The sequence below is a fragment of the Rattus norvegicus genome, chromosome 1 (genome assembly GCF_036323735.1).
Source record: "Rattus norvegicus strain BN/NHsdMcwi chromosome 1, GRCr8, whole genome shotgun sequence".
Classification (NCBI taxonomy): Eukaryota; Metazoa; Chordata; class Mammalia; order Rodentia; family Muridae; genus Rattus; species Rattus norvegicus.
Window position 1 is genome coordinate 235,030,761 of NC_086019.1, and position 12,161 is coordinate 235,042,921.

The 12,161-nt window shown below is 36.1% G+C and overlaps 1 protein-coding gene across 11 annotated transcripts in view; it reads right to left on the minus strand.

Annotated features, from left to right (window-relative positions):
* Rfx3 (regulatory factor X3) overlaps window positions 1–12,161 on the minus strand; it is a 259,528-nt gene that overhangs the window by 167,299 nt on the left and 80,068 nt on the right. The window lies entirely within an intron of this gene.

A 12,161-nucleotide genomic window follows, 5' to 3' on the forward strand; every position in this document is an offset into this window, starting at 1 on the left:
TGAACCCACCAAGTTAACAATAATTCTGAGAATTATTAAATAAGTGTCAATAACAAATAGCTATTAATACATAAAGCAGAATTCAAGTCAAAGTCTGTCTCAATTTAATAATAATGAGCAGGCAGGAGTCTGGGAATTAAATAAAAGAATTAAAGATTTGAATATATATATATACATATGTATATGTATATATATATATAACAAGAATAAGAATATATATACAATGCTTCATCTTTTATAACACCTACAAGGATTTAATTTTTTACAAAGCCATCCCACATACCAAATAATACGAGCTGTTGCCATTGCTTTGCTGTCCACCCAGAACCTTGGAGTATAACTATAATTGCTGAAGACACCACACATTTGGTCACAGAACTTGGCAAAATCAAGTTGTTCCTGAACTAGAAGTTTCTTCCCCGCTGGCAGACTTCATAGTATTGGAAGGTTCTATGCTGACTGTTGTAGGAGAAAACTCATCAGCAGTCTACCCAGCTGTGAACCCCATGAGCTACAAAAATGACCAGTGTGGAAAGATTTGCCCAAGGGAGCCAAGGTGGCAGGGATGTTAAGGAGTTTACCAAAACATTCTGATTGATGTAAGACCCATTCTAAAAGAAGAAATACAGCCTGGTACTATAAATATGGCCAAGAACCTGGGTCTGCAGACCAGAAGGGTGCTCTACTAAAATTCTGTCCAATGGCCATAGTATTAAACTGCCATCTAAACTGTGACTATCACACATTACTTCCACCAAAAGATCAGGGACCATGGTGGGAAGTGGGGAGCCAGAGTCAGAAATACCCTGAGCATATCGTATCTTCCAGGGAGGACAGAAAGATTGCACTCATGAACGCACAGTTGTGTGGATGCCTGCAGAAGTCCTTTACAATTAAGCTAGTCAACAACATTCCAATAACATGGGGTTGGGGCTTGCACTTCCTCCTATGCAACTAACATCCTTGGCAGAAATTTAATTAGCATGATGCTTACGGAATCCTTCTTGAGGCATATATTATAACTGACCATGAGAAGGGACAATGATATCATTGGAACTTCTAAGAGCCATCACAAATCAATTAATATAAACTTTGAGTGCTCTCAAGCTAAACCTAAAATTGTTGGTCAAAAACAATAATGCATTAAGCCGGAGATGGCAGCACATGCCTAAAGCCAACCCGTGAGAGGTGGAAGCAAGGAAATCAGGTGTTCAAAGTCAGCCTGGGTTACAGAGTTAGTTCTAGGTCACCAAGATGATAACAGACACATGTATACAAACAAAATGGAACATGTGTACTAGAAACCCACCTTAGCATAATCAATGAACCCATCTCAACACGGAGCAATGCAAAACGGCTCTCATAAATTCTGTAACCCAACACAGGTTTTCCTATCAGAAAAATACCTATTAACGGATTTGATTTTGATCTGTTCAGTCTCAGGTCAGCCATTATAACTCTCTCTTTTTACTGTTGAGTAACTCAAATCTCTCAGAAAGTTCTTGAAAAGCACTCTAGACAGTTTAATGCTATTTTCTAAAACTATTGCCAGAGGCCAGGAATGCTGGCAAATGGCTGTAATCTGAGGACCTGGCTAAGCAGTAGAATCTCAAATTGTAGGCCAGTTTGGGTAACATAGTATATTCCACAGCAGCCTGAGACCTTGTGTCAAAACATAAGCAAAATATAATCCCTGAAGGGTGTCTCTAAATTCACGCTTGGTAGTTTCACAATCATTGCCATTTTGTGTGGAAGCCAGGAAGTCTATATTAATATACATTTTCAAATATGAGATAACCCCTTTTACAACTTCCCAAACTTAATGTCCAATCAATAATTAAAATATGCGTTTCATTTCTGATCCCTTTGATAACAACTGATAAGGGCATAAATTCCTCTAACAAAGATTTGGATTGAAATACTGGAAAATAATCAAAGTGTTTAGTTCCTCCAAAAAAGTAGTCTCTTGTTTGTTTGTGTAGCACTAGACTTCATATATGCAAGGAAAATGAGCTATAATCTCTGGTGTCAGGTGTGCATTATTCCTCAAACACCACAGAGCATGTGCAGTTTACTCTCACCCCAACACACACACAAAAGGACCAGTCTAATATCATGTTTTGGGTGGGCAACCAAGAATATGCTTGCTGAATAAGGTATTGTGTACTAGGATGGCAGCAAAGGAAAGGCAAACATTGTCTTAGAAGGCTGGAGGACTGTAAGAACTACTGGGGAAGCAAGTCAATTGCACTGTCCCCAACAGGAAAACCGTATTTGCCTTTTGTAGGACTAAAAAACAAGAGCAGGGATTCTTGCTTTTCCTCACGCCCCAAAGACAATTTTCCTCTTAAATTTTCTTGCCCACGTAAGGATTTTTTCCCATCTCTTTTTCTTTTTATAAAGTGGAGAATATTCTTCTGCAGTTCCTAACTATTGTAATGACAGGCTCAAAGAAATCAACACCATCGACAAAGGGGAAAGAATACTGTATAATAACACTGCTAATAATGGAAACAATGCATTCCATTTTAAGTGTACAGCAGCTTAAAGAACTGAATTTCCATCACTGACATTGTTTTTTCAAAAAAAAAAAAGAGTATGAGTGGGTGGACCTCCAAAAAAAAAAAAAACCCTCTGTATTTCCCATACCTCCCCCCAACACACACACACGTACACGGCAAGGGGGGAAAGAGACAGAGACAGAGTTAGAGAAAAAGAGAGAAACATTTACTGCAAAACATAATGCTAGCAATCAAACAAAACACTTATGCCAATTTCATTACAGAAATATACTTGGAGCAATATTGAAATATCTAGGCAACTTCAAAAACAATCACTTAGGTATTTAATATCCAAACAGATATCTAAATATGTTTAAAATATTTCTCCATATACGCAAGTAAAATTTATAACATTTGCAATTATTTAGAACCACTGTTCTCATGAAGCAGACAGGTAATACACTCTATATGGCTGATCTTATAACTTAGTCTAAAATATTTTCTTGGCTTTAAAACAATAATTTTTTTAAAACTCATTTTAAAATAGTACTACAATAAGAAGTAATCTCTTATGTCATTCCATACAATATTTAATATTCCTAACTGAAATAAAACAGATGTATAAAATCAATTTAATTCTTTATGATCGACAGAAGTTCATGTTAGACAGAATTTTAAATAAAGATAAAAATTCACACAAATGAGTTTCATTCTTCTTTTTCTTTCTTCCCCTCACTAAACTTTCTTGGGTTTTGTGGGTATGGAATGGATACAATTCTTCATACTCTATAAATAAGGTCACAGTTAACTACTCTTAATACAATAAATCTTTTCCTAACCACATTTGTCCACAAGAATGCCCTAATGTCATCATCTACATTATAGACTCTACAGGACTCCTGCATATCTTTCTAGCCATCACTCTCAGAGAATCACTGTTCCAAAGATAGTAAGAGAAATATTTTATTCTACAAATTCTACTACCTTTCTAGGTTTCTGCCTGGACTAATAACAAACTCTATTTCTGGAAAAGCTCCTTCACAACATTCTTTTATCCCAATCTGCCTGCCCATTCGCCCATTCATTTCTTTCTCAAAGGTTGTTTCTTTCCCTTTGAACACTCTCTCTCTCTCTCTCTCTCTCTCTCTCTCTCTCTCTCTCTCTCTCTCTCTCTCAAAACAAACAAACAAAAAACAACTTGGGTTTGGGATATATGTTCTGCTTTCCTATTACTGTTTTGAAGGATCTGCCATTTATATCAACTGTATAAAGATAACTTCCCAATAAAAAAGCATATTCAGTAATTCTCCTGAATTGTTGTTCTTAATTTTCCACTACATGTAGAATTGTTTTTAATAGCATGTCATCAGTCTGAATATTAAAATTTAATCATTAAAGTCAAGCTTAATTTTCACCATGCTAATTAAATTTCTGCCAAGGATGTGGATGTGTTAGTTCCAGTCTATTCTCAGTGAGTTCAAGATTGACTTATTCCTTCAGACAAGAGGAACTACCTTGGCATCTAGTTACTTTGGTATCTCTATTTCTCAAAGAAGCTTACTAATAAGAAACAGACTCCTTGTCTTGTATCCCCTGAGTTTAATCAACTACTACTCCAATGATTTAGCTTCCTAATTAGACCTCAAAATCGATTCTTGGATCTCCATCCTACCACACAGATCCTTGGAGTTCAAGACATTACCTACAAGAGGTCTTAGGTACGCAGGATAAACTGTAACCTTCCTGTTGAGACTTCAGGGGCTCTTTAGAAGCTGGAGAACCCACACACCTATGGTCACTTAAATGTCCCAAGATTACACACTCTAGCGAGATGGAAAACATCCAAACAATGTTTTTCCTCCTAGCTTCTTTCATCTTCAACTTTTAGGTCTAGAATAAATCCTGTGTTCCTTTTGCTTCCCAGAACCCTATCACTGTTTCCCCTTCCTCTCAACAAGCCTGGGCCTGGTGTCCTGTAGCAATCTGTCATCATTCTATGTGCATCAGCCATTGTTTTGGACTACAGGGCAATTATTCATCTTGACAGGGAAAGAACAAACTTTGTGAGCACATGGACTGCGATTACCCCATCACTCACAAATATGCCACAGTACCTAACACATACAGGATATTCAATTTGTTGAATACAAATATAAATCCTCAAAGAGGATGAGTTTAAGATCCTATTGCAACAGTACTATGCTTTCCCTAAGTATTTAATACTTAAAATTCTGTAAAAGTATAATTGTCTGCTCTACCAATCTGCAATAGTGGAATTCATTAAGAATGGATTTTCCTTATTTTTAATGTGATTTCAATACCAATTGTTAGATTATTATAACTCCCTTTTTAGGTTCAAAATACTTTGTGCCTACTTTTTAAAATAAAGAAATAAGGATTAACTAAATTTAAATGAGCAAATCAAATCTCTTGCTACTGCTCTGAAACTTCAGATGTATCATTTACTGCCTTAAAAAGTACGAATGGCTCAGTGAACTGCAGTTTCGGAAGCAGTGTTCTAACCATGTCATCTTAGAATAGGTGGGTGGTCCTATTATACTCCCCTTGCTAGACAGACACTAACAGATCTTTAATTTTCATACAGGGAATGCTTAGGATAAACAATTAGCCTACTAGCGATTGTCAGACGTCATGACTAATTAATCATCTGAAATTTATTTGAGCTTGCCAATTCTCAACTGATATTCTCCTAAGTTTTCTTAGTAAGTACTGAAACTTTCTACAGAAAAGGGTATTCAAGGGAGCCTCCACTTACTAATCAGTTAACATTTTATCTAAAGAATTTAAGCACTTATAATCTCAAAATAAAAGCAATGATAGTTAGAAAAGAATGTGGGCATATCATTTCATTTTTTGGAAATCCTGTGAGGAACATACAATTATTATTCCATTTTTCTTCCCCCCCCCTTTTCTAAGGATAAAAAAATCACATGGTATTTAAATAATGCTATAAGCAGCGAAGTTGTGTAAATAGAAAAGAAGAGGAGGATGGATGTATTGCAATATATGATCCCGAAGGTCCAAGAGAGGGTTTGCCTTGCTTTCCTTTTTATCTCTCAGCTACATGAGGCACTAGGCTTAGCATATGGCATTGAAAATGTTTGGCAGATCAACCATTATGTAGTCCTGCATTACAGTAAGTGGATATGCTATGAGTTTTTAACCTAGTTAATAGTCTTCCATGATATATCATCATCTTAAAAAGCCTTCATTTCTATTTCAGCAGCTCCACAGTACCTACCAAGGTGGTTATCTATTCTTTTCTGTATGTCTCAGCTAAGACCAATAAAAATGAGTAAGTCTGGAGCTGGAGAAAGGAGGTCAGTGGGAAGGACTCATCAGGTCAAGGCCATACCCTTGATCCCTAGCATTGCCCCCCAAAACACACACAGACAAAGTCACACACAGATACACACACAGATACACACACACAGACACACACATACACACACACAGACACACACACATACACACACACAGATACACACATACACACAAACAAACACACACACAAACACACACACACAGATACACACATACACACACACAATCACACACACACACACACAGATACACACATACACACACACACACACAAACACACACACACACACACACACACACACACACACACACACACACACGGCCACTACAATCTTCAGCTGGGGCATTAACACAATTAAGCTTGGAATTTGAATCAGAACTTGGGAATATATTTATGAACCTCAATTCATATCTTTCTCACATAGTTCAGTAGGACATAACTTCTGTTTTAACATCCTAAAAAGCATTAAAGTTATTACATTCAGTTATCAAATACACATAAGAAGTCTAGCATTCAGCAGAGATGAACTGATAAATAATTCTATTATAAAATATCTGGGGTAAAATGCCTATTATAAAGAAATATTAAAACCAAATTGAAACTTAATACTCGTCACTAAAATTCCAGTCTTTTGAAACTATTATATCCAGACTGATTTGGGATAAACTTTAGATAGATGTAATATAAACACATTTCAAGAAGTTAATAACTTGTTATTAAGCAAATTGATGCACCACACTAGTTGGTAGATTAAAATGGATAGTGAGTGAATTTATGTTTCAATCAACTTATTTCAGGAGGAATATTCAATGGTAAATGGACACTCAGTAAATGCTTTTTAAGTTCAGGAGGATAATCAATTATCAGATAACTGACCTCTTTCCCAATATCAACATTTAAAATTAATGTGCTCACATTCCCAACTCAGAGGCTGAGACCAATATCCAAATATCCAAAATGGTCCTGCTGGTTAGTATCAGAGTTGGCACTAAAACTCAGGACTTCAGTTCCCATTTAAAAAATAAAAAGCTGTTAACAGAAAGGCTTTGAAAAGACGAGAAGAAGGCTGTCACAAAGATCAGGGAATGCAGCCAGATGCTCAGGGCCCTGCCGCCTCACAGAGGGAAAGAAACACTTAGATCACAGGGAGAACAGACTCCCACAGTCGGAGTCTCGCCTACAATTTCCAAGTGTCTTTCTCCCGTAAATGAATCAGGCACTTTTTCAAGGCATTTAACAAAAATTCAAGTACATCAAACTATGCAAATGTGTGTGGCACTGGCAACGGGGTGTTGTACACTTTGTGTGGTCCTGAGCACTTGGTACGCTAGGTTTGCTATCTCATGATCATATCGAGTATCTGTGCAGGCTGGGGATGTTATTATTACTTCATCTCTGAATGTAACCTACAGTACAAATTGTGTGTTTCTTGCAATGAAGAAACCCAAAAGATTTTCTAGCTTATCAAGAAAAGGGCTGGGGCAGCAAAAATCAACACATAAGTAATTGCAACCAAAATAAACAGGGAACAAATTTTGAATTTTCACTTGAAAGGAGTAAGTGTAATTTCGGGGTGTGAGAAGGAAACCTTTTAAATGAAGTGCTTAGTGTAACAGCTTTTACAGGGTGCGCTTTTCACTGTCAAATTGCATGAATAATCGGTTTGTGGGTGTGTTTGGTTTGTTTGTGGGGTTTTTTTCCTGGCAATTTACAGGCTTTCCACAGCATGCACTAACTATCCTTATTTTGCAGTTCCTTCTATGTATTTATCGTGCTAACACTTTCATTTTAAAAGATTTAAAATCTCTATTGTGTGAGGGTAAATTTGAACCAACCCATACTGCTTAAATTCTTTAATGGTTCAATATGTTCTGTTAGATTTTATTAGCTTAAGAACTGTCAGACCTAATATATGCAGAAGTATTAAGGATTTTAAAGCAACATCGAAACAAGTACCTTACAGAAATTCTGATGTCTATGGAGTATTTATTATGATATTATCGACTATTCCATTAACACCAACAGTAATCTAATATTTACACATCTAAAACCACATGTAAGATATTATGGTTATGCCACAGTTAACTTGTGGCCATTTTCCTTACATTTACAAAAATCGTTAACTAAACACAACTGAAAAATACATTCATTATAAAATTCATTTAACATTAAATAATAGATTCTCCTTCACTTGAAAGAACAGAATTTTCTTAGTCTTGAGACTAAGTAGGCATCCCTCCTTTTCTTCCTTTGTCCCTTACTTTCTTTGCTAACCATGTTAAATAGAAAGATTATACAACTAAGCAGTAGTGACAAAACAGCACCCCTAAACTGCTCTGGTATATAAACTATCAGTAATAATATTTGGTTTCTTCTTCAAGCTTTTGGGGTTGGGACAGCCTAACAACTAGTTAGGGCCACAGTCATAATCTGACCACTACAGTCATTAAAAATCAAGGAAAAGTAAAAAATGTTGGCAACGTGTAAGTGCTCCTATTTGGAAAGAGAAGGAAAGGGAGCCAGGAGCACAAGCTCACCCTCAACTATGTAATGAACTCAAGGCCACCAGGACTACATGGGAGTTGGTCTCAAAAATACAAATTTAAATTATTAATTTTAAAGCAGGAAACCTATGTTATAAATACTTGTATGCCACATGAACAAAAATGTTCGTTATCTGAAAACAATGCTATTGTCAAGAAATCAAATCGGTGTGACATATTCTTGGCGTATGCAGTAAGCTCTAGAGCAGACTGCATGCAGTCTAGTAACACCACGGAAGGTCAACAGTGGTCTTGTATTACCAACATGACTATCTTCAGGATCACAGGCTCAGAGAGCAGGGCAAAACAGGTACTTTGAGCAATGGCCCTGAGTCTTAGTTTACCCCAGGACTTATTTAGATCTCCACAGTAAAAGTTCTACTGGATCACTTTACAGTAATGTTATGAGCTGCAGATTTATGAGCGCTTAACATGGCCCCCAGGTGATTCTACTTTTGTTTTCAAGACTGCAAACAGCAGCTAATGGTCTAAAAGTGAAGAAGCAAATGTGCGGAACAGATCAGTAAGAAAAAAATATTTATTTCACTGTTTTTCTTGAGAGTACTCAATATATTTTTAAGAAAATTCAGTTTTAGTAAAACATTAATAAAAAGTGGGATGACAAAGGTGGCATTTCTGAAGCCAGCGCTCCAAGCCCAGCTGGGGAAACCTGGGACTCTGGGGCAGCTTCAGCAGATATGACAGCCTCTGCAGAAACTACTCTACCTGGTCAAAAGGACAGAGGCAGCACACGGTTTAAGTGCACTAACTTCACTGTGAAAGTACATTTGTTTAGAGAACAAACTATGATCATCTGAACTTTCAGGAAAAAAGTACAACTTTTAGTTTTTTTTATCACTGGTGCTGAAATTTTATAAATAAATTACTTTTTCTTTTAAACTGAGTAACTAATACAGTGCTGAAAAAAATCTGTGTGTATTACTTAATATAAGTGAAATAAAGACCAATGTGCATAAAGAATAATGTAATTTAGAAATAAGATTCTAATGTGTTTTCTTCTGATGAACCTATTAAATGCCACATTAAATGCATAAAACTTTTCTCAACTTAACAATAAAGTAAAACTGAAAACCAAAACAGCCAAGAAAAAAAATGAGAGAAAAATCTTTAGTTAGGAAATACATACATACTTCTATAAAATGTGTATATTTATTAAAACATCAATTTTTTCCATTATAACCCTTTCTCTTTTAATCTCAACTGTCTAAAGGTCAAGTTTCCAGGAAAACTTGTTAAAGCAAAATATTACACATAATGACTAAAACTCATTAATAACATACCAAATTCATCTAAAGAGTCAAATTGTGAAATTAACACTAAGCAATTAAATTGATGACTTATATTCTCCTTCCAGAATATAAACTTACTTTATAAATATCTATATTGTGAACAAAGGATAGTTTATCTACAGCACTTACTGTATCGTTCAGCTCATACTAAGGCAAAGTAGCCAGCTCTATCGATGAACCTTAGTTTGTGTGCAAATTGTGAGTGTATCTGATAAGTCATCCATATGTCAAAGAAATCTGTGGTTTGGACCAGTAACAAGAGCATCAAAAAGAGACATGCATAACTGTCCCTGAACATCTGAAAGCTAGCTTCTGAGGGAAGAAATAAACTTCTACTGGGTAGAAGTTATAAATGCATAGGATGTTCTAAATATACAAGGGACAAAAATCATTCTAATCAGAGCATGTACTAAATACTGAGTCATATGTCTTGAACTTTTACTGTCTCTCAGACAGGGAAGAACAACCTTCCTAGAAAAGCACAACTATCATACTAAATTTGTCTTACCAAGCTAGGGAGTATGTTGGGACAATGAGATCAATGTCCTCTAAAATCTCCCTACATTATATTATGTGCCTGTGAAAAGTACAGAGTAAAATATATAGTCTCAAATCACTAATTTTATAGCTGTATGCTTCCTGTATATCAGTACTTCATAAATACGTGTTAATTAAGATATATTGCTGTTATAACAAACATAGCCAAGGCAAAGTTCTTGTATGGTATTAACTGCCTAATGTTGGGGTTTGGTCTGGTGCTGCTATGTATTCAAGTACTAAATTCTGTATCCTAAGATATGGTTGCCCCCCCGAGGAGAGAAATCTCAAGTCTTTCAGCCTCTGTTGTGTATATCTTGCTCCCACATTTAAAGCTATTGGTTAAAGAAAAGTGGCTATGGTCAATTACTGCGGAAAACAGAGGTAGGCAGGGTTTTAGTTACCAAGCTGGGGATCACAGGTCAGAACCACCACCACCACCACCACCACCACCGCCGCCGCCACAACAACAGCAACAATAACAACAACAACAAAAAAAAAAAAAAGAGGAAGGAGGAGGGGCTAGGAGCACATGACCAAGTGAAATCCTCCCTGAGGACAGACTGATGGTGCAGAAGTGACCCAGTATGTAGCTAGAATTAACAGTCTACCGTAGAGAAAAAATAGATTATGGGTAATATACCCACTAATAGTACTAAAGTTGATTTAAAAATTAATAGGACTCTACCATGATTACTGGAGGGAGGGGCCGGGTCATATTAATAGCTAAGAGTTTTTAAATAGCATTCAAAAGTACTATTTACCACTTAATCATAAAATTCTACCTTACTGGAAAGTAAAATAGAATTTATAGTACTTATTTTTCTTGGTTTTGTTTGTCCTTTGTGTTTCTGAAAAAAGGTTGCTTATAGCCTAGCCTGTTCTCAGATCATCTGTAAAGCCAAAGCTAGACCAGAACTCTTGGTCTTCCTGCCTCTATTTCAAATTCTTGGTATTTACAAATGTATACCACAAGGCTGGCCACGACTTTCCTATCTGATATAATTGTCACCTTATCTAACAACAAAGAGTATTGAGAAAGAAGAATAGAGAAAGCTCTGTGTTTCCAGTGGTCACCGTGGACAACTGGACTTTCACATTGTAGAAGCCAGGTAGGGAAGCTCCTTAAGAGGAGGGCAGGAGAGGGAGTAAGGACTTCTGCAGAAACTAAAAGTTACAGAAGGATGGTGAGGACATGCCACATGTAACACACACAATCATCTGCCTTAATGTTCACTTTTTACATTACTCAAAGACAATGACTTCCCATTGAGATTTAAAGGGCTGCAAAGAAATTAACTTCATCTTTTTCTTCTGGGAACACACAATCCAGACACAACAGACCTGAGGTTGAAATATTATCTATACTAATTGAACCAGAATATATATTAAGCTACTTGATGAATATACAGAGACAGGTACCTCTTCTCCTAACAATGCAAATATTAAAATAATTTGTCTAACCAGGACCAGTAGAATGAATTGCATAACAAACAAAGTCTAGGTTGCTGGACCATTTCCAAAGGCACACTATTCTTCAACTTTTACCAACTTTTAATTTTGAGTTATGTGTTTTTCACTTAAATAATTTTGCTACTGGGTAAAATTCATGAATTATTTTGCTAAGTCATCTCCTTTAAGAAATAGCTTTTACACTGAAGCTTTTTTGTAAATTTACATTAGAGTAAATTCAGTATGTATGCCAAATGATATACATCAGGTCTAACTGTCTAAAACGATTGCTTTTAAATAGGGCATTGGAGTACATGCTTACAATCCCAACACTGGTGCTTGAGAGACGAGACCCATCCAGAGTTCAATGAGAGCTTGATCTAACCGTAAACATTAACCCACATAGGACTGCTCAGCAAGATTCACCTCAGAAACTTTTTCAAATTTTTTATAATTATTATTTTTTATTCTT